Genomic DNA, 15,450 nt, shown 5'->3' with positions numbered 1-15,450 from the left:
CAATTGTCATATAGCCATAGCATCTGCAATTATCCTACTATAAATTGGTAATGTCTTCAACATTGGCAAAACTGCAGACTATCGCAGGAAACAATTGACAGGTTAATAAAGAATATATAATATGGAGTAAATCAGGGTATATTTGTCTCTCACAAAATCACCATTTCTCCCTTCCATATCCACTTGATATTATTAGGGCAGATTATGATGGGTCTAATTTTTTTTTGCATGTGTGAAGAATACAAAACCACAATAAAAAAATAAAATAAGCAAGAAGAAAACGCTGCATCTTGAAATAAAATACCTTTGGTTCAAGTTCAAGAAAAACAGATTTGTAGATTCAGAAGACATTTCAGACAACCAAACTAATTGCAAAATAAACAATATTGCTTAGCAAGTATTATTCCCTTCTTTACACCCCTGTGTCTGGAGGGCACTCAATGGCACCCATGAAGCTTGAATGGGTCCATTTGTTTTCCTGTGCCTGCGGATGCACAGGGAACAATTTAGGAAGTGAAGAATATCTGGTACAGAAGGCCACTCTTTACTTCCTTGCCTTTCCTTTACAGCTTCCTTTTATTCCCTTTGCTAAAAATACCTAAGAAAATGTGGCTTTGTTATTAAGGAAAGCGTCCTTTGGTTTATGGGTTGTTGAACTCATTTTTTGTATCAAAAACTGTTATGCAGTACTGCTTATCAGAAATGCAGACACCCTTCCTTGGGTCTCATTTGAATTGTCAGTGCTGCTGTAATTTTAATGCACACACATTGGGATGTGTGTAGCTAATACAAATGTATGTAGTTGGTATAAATAATATTCATTGTCAGATTTTCTTCTATGATGTTTTTATGACCAAAACCCCTTCCACTAGGCAGATCATCACAAATTGTGATTTTCAGCGAATCATCTGGTAATAAAGAAGTATGTGCTGTGCAAATTGAACCCTCTTCCATGCCACATGAACAGCTTCTACATAAATTATCTGTAACAGGTTTATTAGTCATGAACTGCAGTCAAAATACCCTGATGGTTAAGTTACCTCCTGCATCTTAAACTCCCCATCAAAAATTTTTTTATGGTTTTTGAGTTAAAGCTTTGCCTTCAACAGCTATGCTTCTCTAACATCAGTTGTGAGTTCTACTGAAATTGAATACAGTGGATTAGCAATGTCAACTTTCTCAACTGGAGCTCATCTGGCAGATTGTAATCATACATGAAGAAAATATGAATATAAAAATTAATATATAAAATATGGAATCTTACTAGGTGTTAGTCTCTTTCAATAAATAATTTATTTAAGGCCCATAGCATCTTTAGGAGATAAGTTTTATTACTATCCATAGCTTGCAATTTCACAGACAAGGAACCTAGACTTATGAACATAAGTTAACATGACCCATATCACACAGTCAGTGAGAAATGGAGGCAATAGAAAACCCCAGAATTATCAGTTCCATGCTTTTAACCAGACTGCTTTCAATTCTATGAATCCTTTGTATTGTTTTGTGCATGGCATTTTGAGAGCTGTAGGAGAGAGAGATGGACAAGAGCTTTGCCCTCAAGCTGCTCAAAGTACAACAGAGGAAACAGACATACTTCCAAACATGTAGTAATGGGTAGAACATGACAATCTCTAAAGTGAGGGGAAGAAATGTGAACTGGGAGGACAGATAGATATAGGGCTGATAAATTCTAATTCTGGGGATCTAGAAGTCTCCATGAAAAAGGTCACAAGAACATTTCATGGTGATACAGTCAATTTTTTAAAAAGGCAAAGGAATAAGAGAAGCTCAGGTATTATTTGGGTATGTCAAAGTATTGTCTGTGGCTGCTAAGAGATAAACTAATGTTTTACAATTTTGTTAAGTGGGTGCTGATATATCCATTAATATAAAATATCTATCAGTGATTGAACTGAGACCTTAAAACTACTAAACGACAGAACTAGTATTGGAACACTGGTGGTCTGACTCCAAAGCCCAAGTGTTTCCCTCTACATCATAGGTTGCAAACTTAAACATTTTTGGAATCGAAAAAAAATGATAGTGGGAGAAGCAAATTGCACATAAAACAATCAGGACTGTTGGGTCCTGTGGCAAACTGTAAAGTGCATGCCAATCCAGATGCTATAATGTTCAGTTTCAAAATAAACTATTAAGACCCCCCCCCAAAAAAAAGTATGTGTGAATCAAATTCAGTTCATGGACCTTGATATTAGAGCACTTCATGTATGATTTTTTCTTTAGGGCTTCTAATCATACTTTATCAACAACTAATTAATTAATATCTGGGGCAGTTTAAAGGATGCATTTCTTAGATTAAAAAGCATTAATGAAATAGACTAGTATTAAAAAAATGGTATTCAGATTCTTTCAAAGTGTAATATAGGTCCAAAACATTATGCTTATTGCAAATAAATAAATAAATATAGAAGAATCCAAAGACTGTATGGGAGAGAGTACCCTACATTAGCACTTTGATATATCTATCATTCATTTGTTCATTCATTCCACACATATGCCAGGCACTATGCTCATGTCAGGGGATTTAATATTGACCAAAAATAGATACACTCTACCTTGATGGTGTTTGCACTCTAATGGTACAAGACAGGATGGAAATCGACTCCTTTTGGAGTCAAGTCATGGATTTTCATGTTAAAGAGTTTTGAACTGAAAATGGCCGAAACAACTTCCATAACCTGGATGTGATAGCCCAGAAGCTCCGCCCCTGTACCCTACACACACACACACACACACACACACACACACACACACACACATACCTGAACTCAAGTGAGGCTCCTCCTGAAGGAGAAACAAATAAGCAGCCCCGGAAGGAAGCTTCCATCAGCAGGGCCTGGCTAGTCACCAACAGGGAAGCCCAGCTGCTCGGCCCACAGCAATCCACACTGGGCAGCAATCCACTCTCTGTGAACAAATGCTCTAGACCATCTGTGAGTTTAGAAAGAGGCGGCAAAAACAGCATCAGCTCAGCCAACAGCAGGAGCATCCAAAAATGAAACTGCAACCAATCTGTGCGGAGGACACGGCGTCAGGGGCCCAGCGCTTTCGTTTCAGGCTGACCTGCAGGTCAGTTCAGTTTAAATAAACACACATTTGTTGAGCCACTCCATGCGCCAGGGACAATAAGAAGGGCTGAAAATGTAGAGATTTTTAGTAAGGAAAGATTTTTTGCCTTCCAGAAGCCCACAGTCTGATGGAAGAAATAGATGTGTACACAGAGTATACTCGGAGTATTCTGCAGAAAGCACGGCTTGTCCAATTGCAGAGATCTAGGAAGTTTTCCAAGCAGGGCTTCTCAAATGGAATTGTGTTCACAGATCACTTGAGAACTATCAATACACAGATTCTTATTGTGTACATCTGGGGTAGGCCCAGAGTGATGGCCCCCATTGCTATATGCTTCCAGGTGAAGTGGAAGCTGCTGGCCTGAGGACCAGACCATGAAGGTCAAGGTTAAAGGAGACCCGCCAGGCCCAATGTTGTCTTAGACAAGAGGCGGGGAAAGGGCCCTTCAGGGAGGGAGAGCTGACAGAAGGCAAGCGTCCAGGAGCTAGCCAGTGTGTGGAAGCTGAAGGCAGTTCTCTCTTACTAGGGCATGAAGCATGAGATTGAAAAGGTCTAGAAATACAGGCAAGAACCAGGTCTGAGCAAGAACTTGAATATTCTCCCAAAGGCAGGTCAGGGATCTATGAGCTTTGAACTAGGCAATATCACTTTGAGAGCTTACAGTCTAGGTCCCTGGGCTCTTCCCTCACTAGATTATGATTCTAAAGGCTCTGATACAGTAATATGATTTTTTTATAGTGTCCCTCCCCAGGTGATTATGAAGCAGGTGATTAGAAGACCACACTTTGAAAACTTTGGCACAGAAGCTGGGCAGGACTGAAGAGTTTTATCTAGAGAAATGAGATTTGCTTTTTTGGAAAATCATTGTGTAGCTACTGGTTTAAAGTGGAAATGTCTGGAAATATGGAAAGTAGTTAAGGACTCTGTTAAAATAATGTGATAAAGTGATAAGACAAGTCTGAAACAGTGCATTCAGAGGAAAGGACAGATTTGAGAAATATATAGGATGGACATGTCTTGACTTTCCAGCTGATGAAACATAAGGAGGGAGGGAGTTAGGGTAATCCATGGGACTCCCAGCTTTCTGATTGCTAAGACGGTAAAGCCAACAACTGAAATAGATAAAAAAATTATTGAGAGTTGGTTTAAGTGCAATGATGATATATTTCAGTTTGGGGCACCTGGCTTTTAGGGTACAGAGGGCCAAGCCAGAGTAGATGGTTAGCAGGCAGTTGCCTATCTAAGATAGGAGAGAAATCAGGGCTGGAGATCTCATGTGGTGGGAAGAGAGAAGAATATCTCTCAAATCACCTGCTTCTCACATCCCGCAAATGTGAGACTAATGTCTACAGTAATGCTGGTAGAATTCAATGCTTTCAGCTTTATGCATCAGTCCTTTCGGAGAAGAAACTCTTCTATGATTACCAGACACAAAGATCCTACAGGAAATTAAAATGAAAGTTTTAATAGAAACCAATGAGGGGAGGCCTCTGGGAATCTGTGCATACAAGAGATGCTACATTACAAGGAGTCCCCATTTGAGACATCATCTTCTCACACAAAGGTCAGACAGTTGTGAATGGGTGCAGACCCCCCTAGTCATTGGGTGACTCACCCTAAAAATTATCTTATTGTAAAACTGAGGGTTGGGGGAGAGATTTCAAAAGTATGCAACCCAGTGATGATCTGGCAGAAATGAATCAATATAAGCTCTGTGCCAGTACATCCATTTATTTAATTAAGCTAATGTAGAGTAACTAATTCGAACACCATGCACTGCCATCAATCAATCCTGATTTTTGGTTGAGTAGATAAGATTATCAATAATGAGCTTCATTCTTCTTCACATAGTAAAATCCATAATTTTGTTAAACATTAGTAGAAAACACAGGTTATACCTAAAAAACTAATTTTACTGTTAGATTTTTTGGATGTAGTCACCTCATAGAATAATTCACTTTGATGGATAGATATACAATTTTAAAAATGAGACAGGAGGTTGATTTTTCAATGCCCTCTTTAGTCTTTGCCACAGTTGAAGCCTAGGAGGTGTTTGTCAGTATCCTGAAGCCCTCTGTGTAACACTGGTGGAAGCGTTACATACACCAAGCTACATCCATATGGTGGAATAGCATGTGGATATTAGAAATGATGTCAAGTAACAGGAAAATACACAGGACATTATTTTCAGTTTAAAAAGCCCACAAAATATAAAATTATATAAATATAAATGTATGCATTACACTAAAAAAATATCAAAAAATTTTGGACAGAACACCAAAATATCATCACAGGTGGTTTCTTGACCATGGGGTTATACATTTTTTCCCTTCTGTTTCAGTTTATGTCTCCTTTATAAAAACGAGCTAGTGTTAACTTTATAATCATAAAATGTAAAAAATCATAAGCAAAACAACTTAGTCCTTCCTCTGTTTAAGCTCTTTTTCATAAAATGTGGTGTCATGTTATGTTCCAATTGGAGAAAAGCCCATTTACATTTGAGATACAATACCTGTTAGAATGACTATCATCAAAATGGAGATAAATGCTAGCATAAATGTGGAGAAAAGGGAACCCTCAGGCACTGTTGGTGGGAAAGTAAATTGGTGCAGCCATGATGGAAAACAGTATGGAGGATAGAACTACTTATACTCTAGCAATTCCATTTCTGGATATACATTTAAAGAAAATGAAATCATTATCTCCAAGAGATACGTGCACTCCCAATATTCACTGAAGTATTATTCACAATACCCAAGATGTGGAAACAAATTAAATGTCCATCAGAAGATGAATGGATGAAAAAAAATGTGTTATATATAGAACAGAATACTATTCAGCCATAAAAAGGAAGAAATCCTGCCATTGGTGACAACAGGGATGGACCATGAGGGCATCATGCTATGTGAATAAGTCAGATAAAGACAAATCCTGTATGATCCCACTTACATGTGGAGTCTCAAAAAAAAACAAACTCAGAAGCAGAGAATAGATTGGTGGTTGCCAGAGGTGGGGCCTGGGAGGTGGGAAAAATGGGTGAAAGTGGTCAAAACATACAAACTTCCAGTTATAAGATGAATAATTTCTGGAGATGTAATATACAGCATGGGGACTATAGCTAACAACATTGTATGATATTATGATGCACTTGAGAGTTGCTAATAGAGTAAATCTTAGAAGTTCTCACCGCCAAAAAAATAAATAAATAAATCATAACTATGTGAGGTGATGGATGTGTGGATGTGCCTGATTGTGGTAATCTTTTGTAATGCACACATATGTCAAATCATCTTATTATACACCTTAAATTTACACAATATTATATGTCAGTTTTATCTCAATACAGCTGGGGGAAGAAAAGATATAGCATTTCAAGCCTTTCCAGATATTGATACTTTAAACCTTTCCATTGCAAACAGATATAATTTTTCCCCTCTTTACATTGAAATGTGCCATTTCCAAGGAGAAAAATGTGCAAGTTAAATATTGATGATGATGTTCTTAAAGCATTTTTACCATTGTACAAATGACATTCCACTTAGGAATTTACAAAACAGTGAACCTTACAGGAATTTCAGGACCAATCTGTTCTATCTTTAAGAAGAATTCTATTTGGCATAGTTCTTGACAATTTGATTTGCATACTATATTCATGAAGCTTAATTACATTAGCATAATTGTAGTACTGGGCTTTAAAATATGTAATGTAACTGTCCCATTTAGATTTTCAGGGACGTTGTGTGGCATTTGAAAAACTTTCAATGACAAAAACAAAAATAATAATCAGCGAGTCCTTTTCCAAGAGTGAATTGTAAGGAAGTTAATAATACTTGAACTGGACCACCTTTTTCAGGAGGCAACCCAAATAACAGTTCAGACTTCTTAACAGCCCAGTAAAGCAAGTCAAGATTCCTGCTGTTTTCTACTTCTTGTCTTCACCTTCATCAAGCAATACAGATTTATGCCTAATATTCAAGCATCTGTTTAAGTACAGGAAAAGGAAATTGATAAGAAAGAAAGCATAACAAAAGAAAATTATTTAGAATGGGAAAGAATAGAAAGGCCACATGTGAAATTCATGAATACCTTCGTATGACAGCAACTGAGGTAACAATGTAATAACAAACAGACCTGTACTTTTTTCTACCTACCATGTTTTTAGGCATACAAGTATTTAATTTGCAAGGATCTGGGCTAATCTTCCCTACAGTTTCAAAACTATGGTCTTAAAAATTGTTTTTTAAACTTATGACAAATAATGGAATACTGGCTAGTGTGAGCTAGAAATTCAGTAAATTTTAGAACTACATAAAATTCAGCAATCAACTTATTCAACCCCCTCTATTCAATGTGAGCAGCTACAGGTTTTAGTGGTCAGTTAATTCAAAACCACCCAGGCAGAGGGCAGAGGCTTCCAGATCCTGGTTCCATTTTATAAGAACTGTGCCAGTGGTTTCACTTTGTTAGCAGTAGAGCCACAGGGATTTGGTTGGTACAACTCAAACTATCATCATTAAACTCAAATAAAAAGTTTCCTGAAGTGACTATTTCCCTGGTTCCTTTTCATTGCAACCTAACAGTAGCCCTGGGCCAGAGGCTGGTTCTTGAGTCCCAGCATTCCTCGTTCATGGCTCTATGAAAGAAACTTCGGTAATTTATGTAGTGATGACTAGTAACAACTAATACATTCTGAGTGCCTCCTCCATGTCAGGCACATTTCTAAGCACCTACATACACTATGTCATTGAATCCTCACAATAATCCTATGTGGTAGGCACTCTTATTAGCCCCCATTGGTAAATGACACAATGGAGACAGTGTGTATGGCTTCCCCAAAGTCAGTCAGCTGTGTCAGTGTGAATTATTATAGTATTTGATTTTCTTTTCACCCCAACTAAGTTAGATCCTTCTGCCTAGACACTCTCAAATGTACACAAATTTTCACTGGTTCATAAACATGTGTGGAGGGGTTCTTAGAGGTAATTTCAATCATACCTTCAAGATATAGATTCTGAAACTGAGAACAAAGATGATCAAGAGCATATCCACAGTTGCATATTGTAGAGGAATGACAGCTAAAATGAAATGACTTCTTACTATGTGTACTCTATAACTATAGAGCAATTATCCATTTATACTTTTCTTCTCAGAAAGGAGCTATAACTATCACCATTTTGCAAATGAATTATGAAAAGGTAAAAAGGCTGATTTAATGACGCAAGGATTTTAGGAGCAGAATCAAGAAAGGTAAATTTAATTTAAAGTAGGCATAGGTAAGAACCCCAAAAGAGACCTATTCATTGAAACCTAATAACATCCCTCGGCCACAACCTGGTTCTTGACTCCTTACCACCTATTCTGCTCTTTGGTGGATAATAACAGTAGCCTATACGGACTGGGTGTGTACTCTGTGGCCAGCTTTGTTCTAAGTGCTTTACATCGTGGGGCAGAACCAATGATGTTCAGTGAACATTCTTTTTTTCTCCTCATTATGGAATTTCTTTCAGTTAGTCAGAGATGCATGAAGTGGCATGTGTCACTTCTGGGCTGTGACAAGAAAAAGCCCATGCCAGTCTTGCTGCTTCTCCCTTTCCCTGCTGCAGCAAAGCAGAGGCCCCGTGTCGCAGTGGCTGAGCTTAGGATTCAAGCAGCCTGGAATGCTGAGCTGTTGTGTGGAGATCAGCTGCTCCGAAGGTGCACCCCAATCCACAGTGACTTTGTATAAATGAGAAATGAACCTTTGTTGCACTGAGCCTCAGAGATTTTAGATCGTTTCTTGGCATACTCTAACATCTCCTCACTGGTAAAGCATACACACTCACTTAATCCTCCCAATAGTCTTATGATTGTCTGAGAAAAGGAGGCCCAGAGAAGTTGGAGTTCAAGGAGCTAGGGCATAGTAAGGCCAAAGTACAAAGTCAAGCAGGCTCACTCCGGAGTGCTTGCGCTGACTCCTTACACTCTCCTTGATATTTACAGTCACAAAGAAGGTGCACACTCAGGTGGTGTAGTCAAGTTATTAACAGTCCATTTTGAATTATACTTTTTCTTCTTACATCCCAATGTGACAAGCTAATGCTAAAATGTAATTCCATATAGCTGTATTTATTAAAACAAGAAACATGACTCTGCCTTCCTTGGTCCATCATCTGTCAATGTTTCTAACATGGCATGCATTGAAAATTACTGGGGTAAAAATAGTATAAAAGGCTGGTTTCAAAATTAGAATGATTCTAACTTTAACATACTGCAGATAACACAAACAAAATACATTGCTCAATTGAAAGATGGGACTAGGAGAAAATGATTTGAATGTTTATGAAAATACCACACAAAATAAAATAGGCAGGTAAAAAGGCAAACCAGTGAAAGGACTGGCTTCATTAGTACAGTTACTAATTGTAAATAATGATCTCTAGAGGAGACAAATTTGTATTTTAATGAGAGAAGGATTTATTTTATGATGATTAAATGGTAAGCAATAGAAAACTGTACTTAGAGACAAAAAGAGGGCAAAGGTTGTGAGAGAGAGATTAGTTGCTTTTAGCCAAACAGTCCATAATGAGGCTGATTAGAAGAGACCATAATTGATTACTAATATCTCTCAGCCTGGACAAAAGAGGAATTATGTAGAATTAATCTTTGGGGTTATAATAAAATAGATGATAAAAATCATATGTAACTATCAATGTGGAACAAAATAATAGATGAGAAAGAGGAAGTTAAGTAGTGATCTCTTGGGGTTTTTTGTACTCAGGTCTTGGTAAGGGCACTGCCCACAGCTCTAAGAAATGCATCATAAGGAAAAACAATATTAATTATTAATGTTGTTTATAAAGTGCTTTCTATGTACTAAGCACTGACTGAGATGTCTTACATGAATTAACTCATTTAATCCTCAAAATTCAAATGGTATTATTATTCTTATTCAATTTTCAAGAGACAGGAACTGAGACACAGAAACTTTTAACAACTTGCTTAAAGGCACATATGTAGCAAGTATTTAGGGGCAGGATTTAAACCCAGGGTCTGGCTCCTCCGGCTGTGCTGCCATCCCTGCACTTGCTATCTTTTTCCCAAATCCCTGCTTGACAGTCAGGTGGTAATGATGTCTTGGTCCTGTTGTCACAGAAAGAGAAGAAGCTTGAAATCAGAGGAGTTAAATTCCATTCTTATTAACCTCCATTTACTGAGTGCAGGACCAGGAACAGGTGTGTCCTTTTCTACTAAGAAATCCGTGATCCATGATCCACACCCACTGCACAAAGTTCTTGTTATGTTCAAATAAGCAAGGGAAAGATGTGGAAAGTGCTTTATACACATGGGAAGTCCTATCTAGGACTGGACTAACACAGTACCTCGATGAGCCTTGAAAGCACTCCATGTAATTTCCGGGGAGTATCAGCCAGCTCAGGCTGCCATGACAAAGGGCCACAGACTGAGTGGCTTAAACAACAGAAATTCATTTCCTCACAGTTTCAGAGGTTGTAATATGAGACAAGGGCACCAGCATGACTGCTTTCTAGTGAGAGCTCTCTTCTGACCTGCAGATGGCTGCCTTCTCCAGTGTGCTCTAACATGAGAGGGACAGCAAGAAAAATCCCATGAGTGGCTCTTCTTAGTAGGGCACTAATCCCATCATGAGGGCTACACCATCATGACCTCATCTAAACCAATTCAACCAAGGACCCTGTCTCCAAACCACACTGCACTGGAGGTTAGGACTTCAGCATAGAATTTTGGGGAGACACAATTCAGTCCATTATCACTGAATGAAAAAAGAAAGCATTTCTTTTGTGTATTTGTGTTGGATAGGGAATCTAGAAAACAGGTAGAATATAGGGAGAAGGAAAATCTGAAAACAGTATTATATGTTTGGTGAATCTGTGATGTCACAGAGAAAAAAATGTATGATGAATCAGGTGTGCATGTGTCCAAAATGAATATGTTTTGAAAAAGAGGGCATATCTCTTCATTGGAGAAATGTTAGAAAAACAAGCCATATTTTATGAGGTACTTCCCTGCAGTGGGTAAGAACAGGCTTCCAAGCTCATCAGATCTAAGCTTTGATCTTGACTTTGCCACTTTGTGTGACCTTGGTCAGGTCATTTAACTTCTCTAAGTGTGATACTCCTCTCTTCTAGGATTCCTTGCCCAGCAACCTGCCACTATTCTTGGGTCTAAGAGAAGTTCTAAAAGAAAGGCCCATTCCCCATTGCAAGAGAGAGCCTTTGCCCTAAAATCTGCTGCTTTGTCCTGTTGAGACTGAATTTTTAACATTCATAAACCCAATTTCTGACTCAAAGTCTACCTGGAAGGCTTGTAGCAACTCCTAAAAATATCCAGCAGAGACTTCTTAGGTCCAATCTCACCCACTTACTTTTCATGAAGATTTTCAGCAATTTTGATTTTCCCACTGGTCAAGCAAAATACTTCTAATTCAATTTTTTGACTTCTCTCTCATCTGACACTCCATATCCTGGCAGTTTTGCCTTCAGAATCTATCTAGAATCCAACTACTTCTCATTATTTTCACCTCTTTCATTCTTATCCAAGCTACCAACATCTGCCACATGGATTACTGTTAGATAGTCTTTTTATGGTTCCTCTTGTTTCCACTCCTGCCTGCCTACAGTATGTTGTTTATGCTGGGAAAGAAAGAAACAAAACATTTTAAGTGCCTGTGTTAATGTAAGTGGATCAATTTATTATAGTTTATTAACATGTTTACTTATGGGCTAATAAATTGAATAACTGAGTTAAAATCTATCTGTGAGTTTTCCTAAGAAGCTTTATTCAAGAAGTATCTGATTATGTTCTGGAATTAAAGTGGTGAACAAATTAAGAAAGACAAAAAATAATATGTACACACAGATACACACATATACACACACACACAAGAATATATATGAGAATATGTCAAAAAACCTCCTTATTAAGAAGATAAAGTTGAGATTTTTTAGGTAAAATATGTATTTACTAAAAGACAAGGTATCAAATTTATTTATCCAATTCCATACTGCTGGTATGGAAGTCACGTGCAAAGAGGAATCTGTGGACTCTTTTTGGGTCAGAGGTTTAGGTATGATCTGGGAGGGAGGAGAGAGAAATTGCATTCTGTGAACTGAGGTTGAGTACTCAGCCAAACATCCAGAACTTTCATTACAGACCCAGGACTAGCAGGGACAGAGGTACAACCCTACAGGCAGTTCCCAGCTGAAAAACAGGTGATGCTCCAGCAGTTCATTTGAAAATTGATTGTGTGGAACTCGCAGCATTTTCTCCCATAAAAATAGTGTTAGAAATGATGGTAGGGTGGGTCCCATGGCCAACACATAAAAGCTGATTTAGCCCATAATGAAGCTGGAACTCAGCACATTTACTGCAGAAAAATAATTCTCTTGCAACTAGTAATGAAACAAAACAGAAAAACCTATAAACTGGAATAAAAAAAATAGTGGCTTATTTCTCTTGAGTGCTACTGCTTATAAAGGCACAGTTTTAATTAAAAGAGAATGAGGGAATAGAGGTATTGATGGAGAGTCTAAAGGGGACTACTGAGAACTCAGGAGGGTAGCTTCGGTTATCTTACTTCACTTTGAAACATAAAGCATCAGTTCTCTGTGATGCAGTTCTAGAGTTTATAAAACATGATGTATGTCATTTTTCTAAAATTCTCAAAACCAAGAATGGGAGACAAAGGAAATAGAAAGTAAGTATATGCTCAGGAGGTAACCTGAAGGAAGTTAAGAAAAGAAAGATGGGTGGGAAGAAGGATGTGTTTATGTGTGAGAAAATATTTGTCATACAGAATTAGCTAAGAAAAGGGCATATTCTGTTAGTACTTGGAGGGAAATAAAAGAGAACAGTAGACAGGCAACCTTAGATAGTATAATTTCATTAAAAAGGTAACTTTGGACAATTTTGTAGCTGTCTGGAACAAGACAGGGAAGGGAAGATTTGTTTGATCAAACATTATATATGTAGGGATATGTCTGTTGGGAGTTGGTGTTCATCATCTCATAAGCCTCTCTCTTTTTAAACATCTTTGTGGTTATATAAAATATTACAATCTTATTTGCTAATAAAGCATTTGAATTTAAACAGGAAGGTTAATTTGGGATTTTAATTATCTTCCCATTTCCTTTAACTCTTTCAGTATATGTTGTCCTATGATTAATGGTGACAAAATCTCAACTTTTTGTATGATTCCTAGACTCTAACCACAACAGAATATAAAACCATTGGGATTGTGCAATTATTTAAGATGTGCTGAGTGAAGCACTAAAAAAACTTTCATTTTGTTTTCAGTTGAATAATCTAATGTTTAAAAATTAATGTCTTTAAATTTCACTATTAGTGTAGTTTTATCAGTACTCAGTGTAGCTGAGAATGCTATCGGCTGTTTATGTGCAGGGACTGGGGCAGGGACATGACACAAAACAGATCATCAACAGCAGTGCTGGTCTACAGACTGCCTGCCTAGATTCTAAAATGCTTTCTTTCACTTAACTTTTCCATGCCTTGACTTTTTTATCTATGAATGCAGATTGATGTGAGCCTTATCTGAGTATATCCATAAGAAACTTAAATAACTGCCTGACACATGGTGAATACTCAATAAATATTAGCTATTATTATTCCTATTGAGCAAACATTTTGATTAACAGTTCCTATATCTGCCAAAAAATTAGATTTTAGTCTCTAGAATATTGGAATACATTTAATGTTAAACTACACCAAGCATATATTGATTTTTCTTGTATATTTCAGAAGGCATCTAGGGTGTTGTAGCCTTTCAAAGTTTTTTCACTGACCAACAAATGTCAATTCTTATTGTATTTTTGAAGAATGCCTACTGTAGTATCATAAAATGTGTGAAAAGGTTAAAGTTCAAGTGTTTCAATTTAATTTGACAATTTGTTGCTAAGAGATGTTCTGTATATCACTTAAGATCATGTCCTCTAGAAAGCCTACTTTGCCCACCCTCCATGGCAGATGAGGGGTGACATCTATATGCTTTCATAGAACTTCTCCAGCATAGGTCACACTGCCTCTTTTGTCACCTGCCTCTCTAGGTCTGTATGGACAAATACAAACTGGATATTCCCTCTTGTAATGCACTCATACCTCAATACAACACGTAGAGCTAAAACATAAACCTTCCCCACTCAAAACTCCCCACTCTCCAGATTCCCTGTTGAATGTATTATTCCCTAGTGAATGGCAAGATTTGTTCTCAAAGCCATCACATTAGGTTTTATGCAACCCCTACTCTTCAAACCACATACCCAGTGAATCAGCCAATCTGGCATTTTTCCTTTGCTACCTCTTTCATCTTTTACTACCCTTAAAACAAAAGTCTCTATTTTATTAATAATGATTACTATTAAGATTTACATCATCTCCCCTGGGTTACTACCTCTTACCCTCTCCTGCCTAATGCATTTTTCTCATGCTAACAGCTAAGCTTTCCAAAACACAAATATGATAATACATAAAATCCAACTCTGATTTCCCACAACCACAGAATGTAATTCAAGCTTACTAAATTAGGACACAAGGTTCTGTGTAACCTGTTCCTGCATTTTAGCTCCAGTCTCACCTCACACTGTTGTTTTCATCTGTGAGATGAGATTGTGCTGAGCATTATGTGGGTTGCTTGTGGGTCCTTAGATCACTGCCCAGTACACAATGAGCAATCATTCAATGTTAGCTGTTATATTTTACCTCCCAGAATATCTACACTTCTGCCATGCTCAATCACAGACAGGCCTTAGTTCCTCCCACCTCTGGAATCTAACATGTGTTAATGCACATTGTTCTTCCATCACCAAAATTTTCATACTTATATTCTGATAGAAATATCTTCTTTTTGTGGCATTCTTGATTGCAGTATGTAAGCTTAAGTGGATAAAGTCTGTGCTTGTCCCTTAACCACTACCAAACATAAAGCACAAGAGCACACATTTAACAGGTGCCCAATAACAATGTATTAATTAGATTAATTAAATGAATTATTTTATCCATGAAAGTTATATGATTGGCTCTTTATTTACATGAAAGAATGGATTTAACACAGTGGCAAAACTAGTATTAGAATGCTGTATTTAGGGTTTCAGGCATTCATTCATTTATAAGCACATTATAAGCCAGCTATATTCTATGTTTTCACAATCTATTTAGGGAGACAGTCACATTAAAAAGTAACTACAAAAATCTATAAAGAACTCACACATCTCAATACCCAAAAAGCAAATAACTTGATTATAAAATGGGCAGAGGATATGAAGAGACAATTCTCCAAAGAAGAAATTCAGATGACCAACAGACACATGAAAAGATGCTCCACGTTAC

Source organism: Manis javanica, chromosome 2, assembly GCF_040802235.1.
Source record: "Manis javanica isolate MJ-LG chromosome 2, MJ_LKY, whole genome shotgun sequence".
Lineage (NCBI taxonomy): Eukaryota > Metazoa > Chordata > Mammalia > Pholidota > Manidae > Manis > Manis javanica.
Note: the sequence above shows the minus strand (reverse complement) of the source record.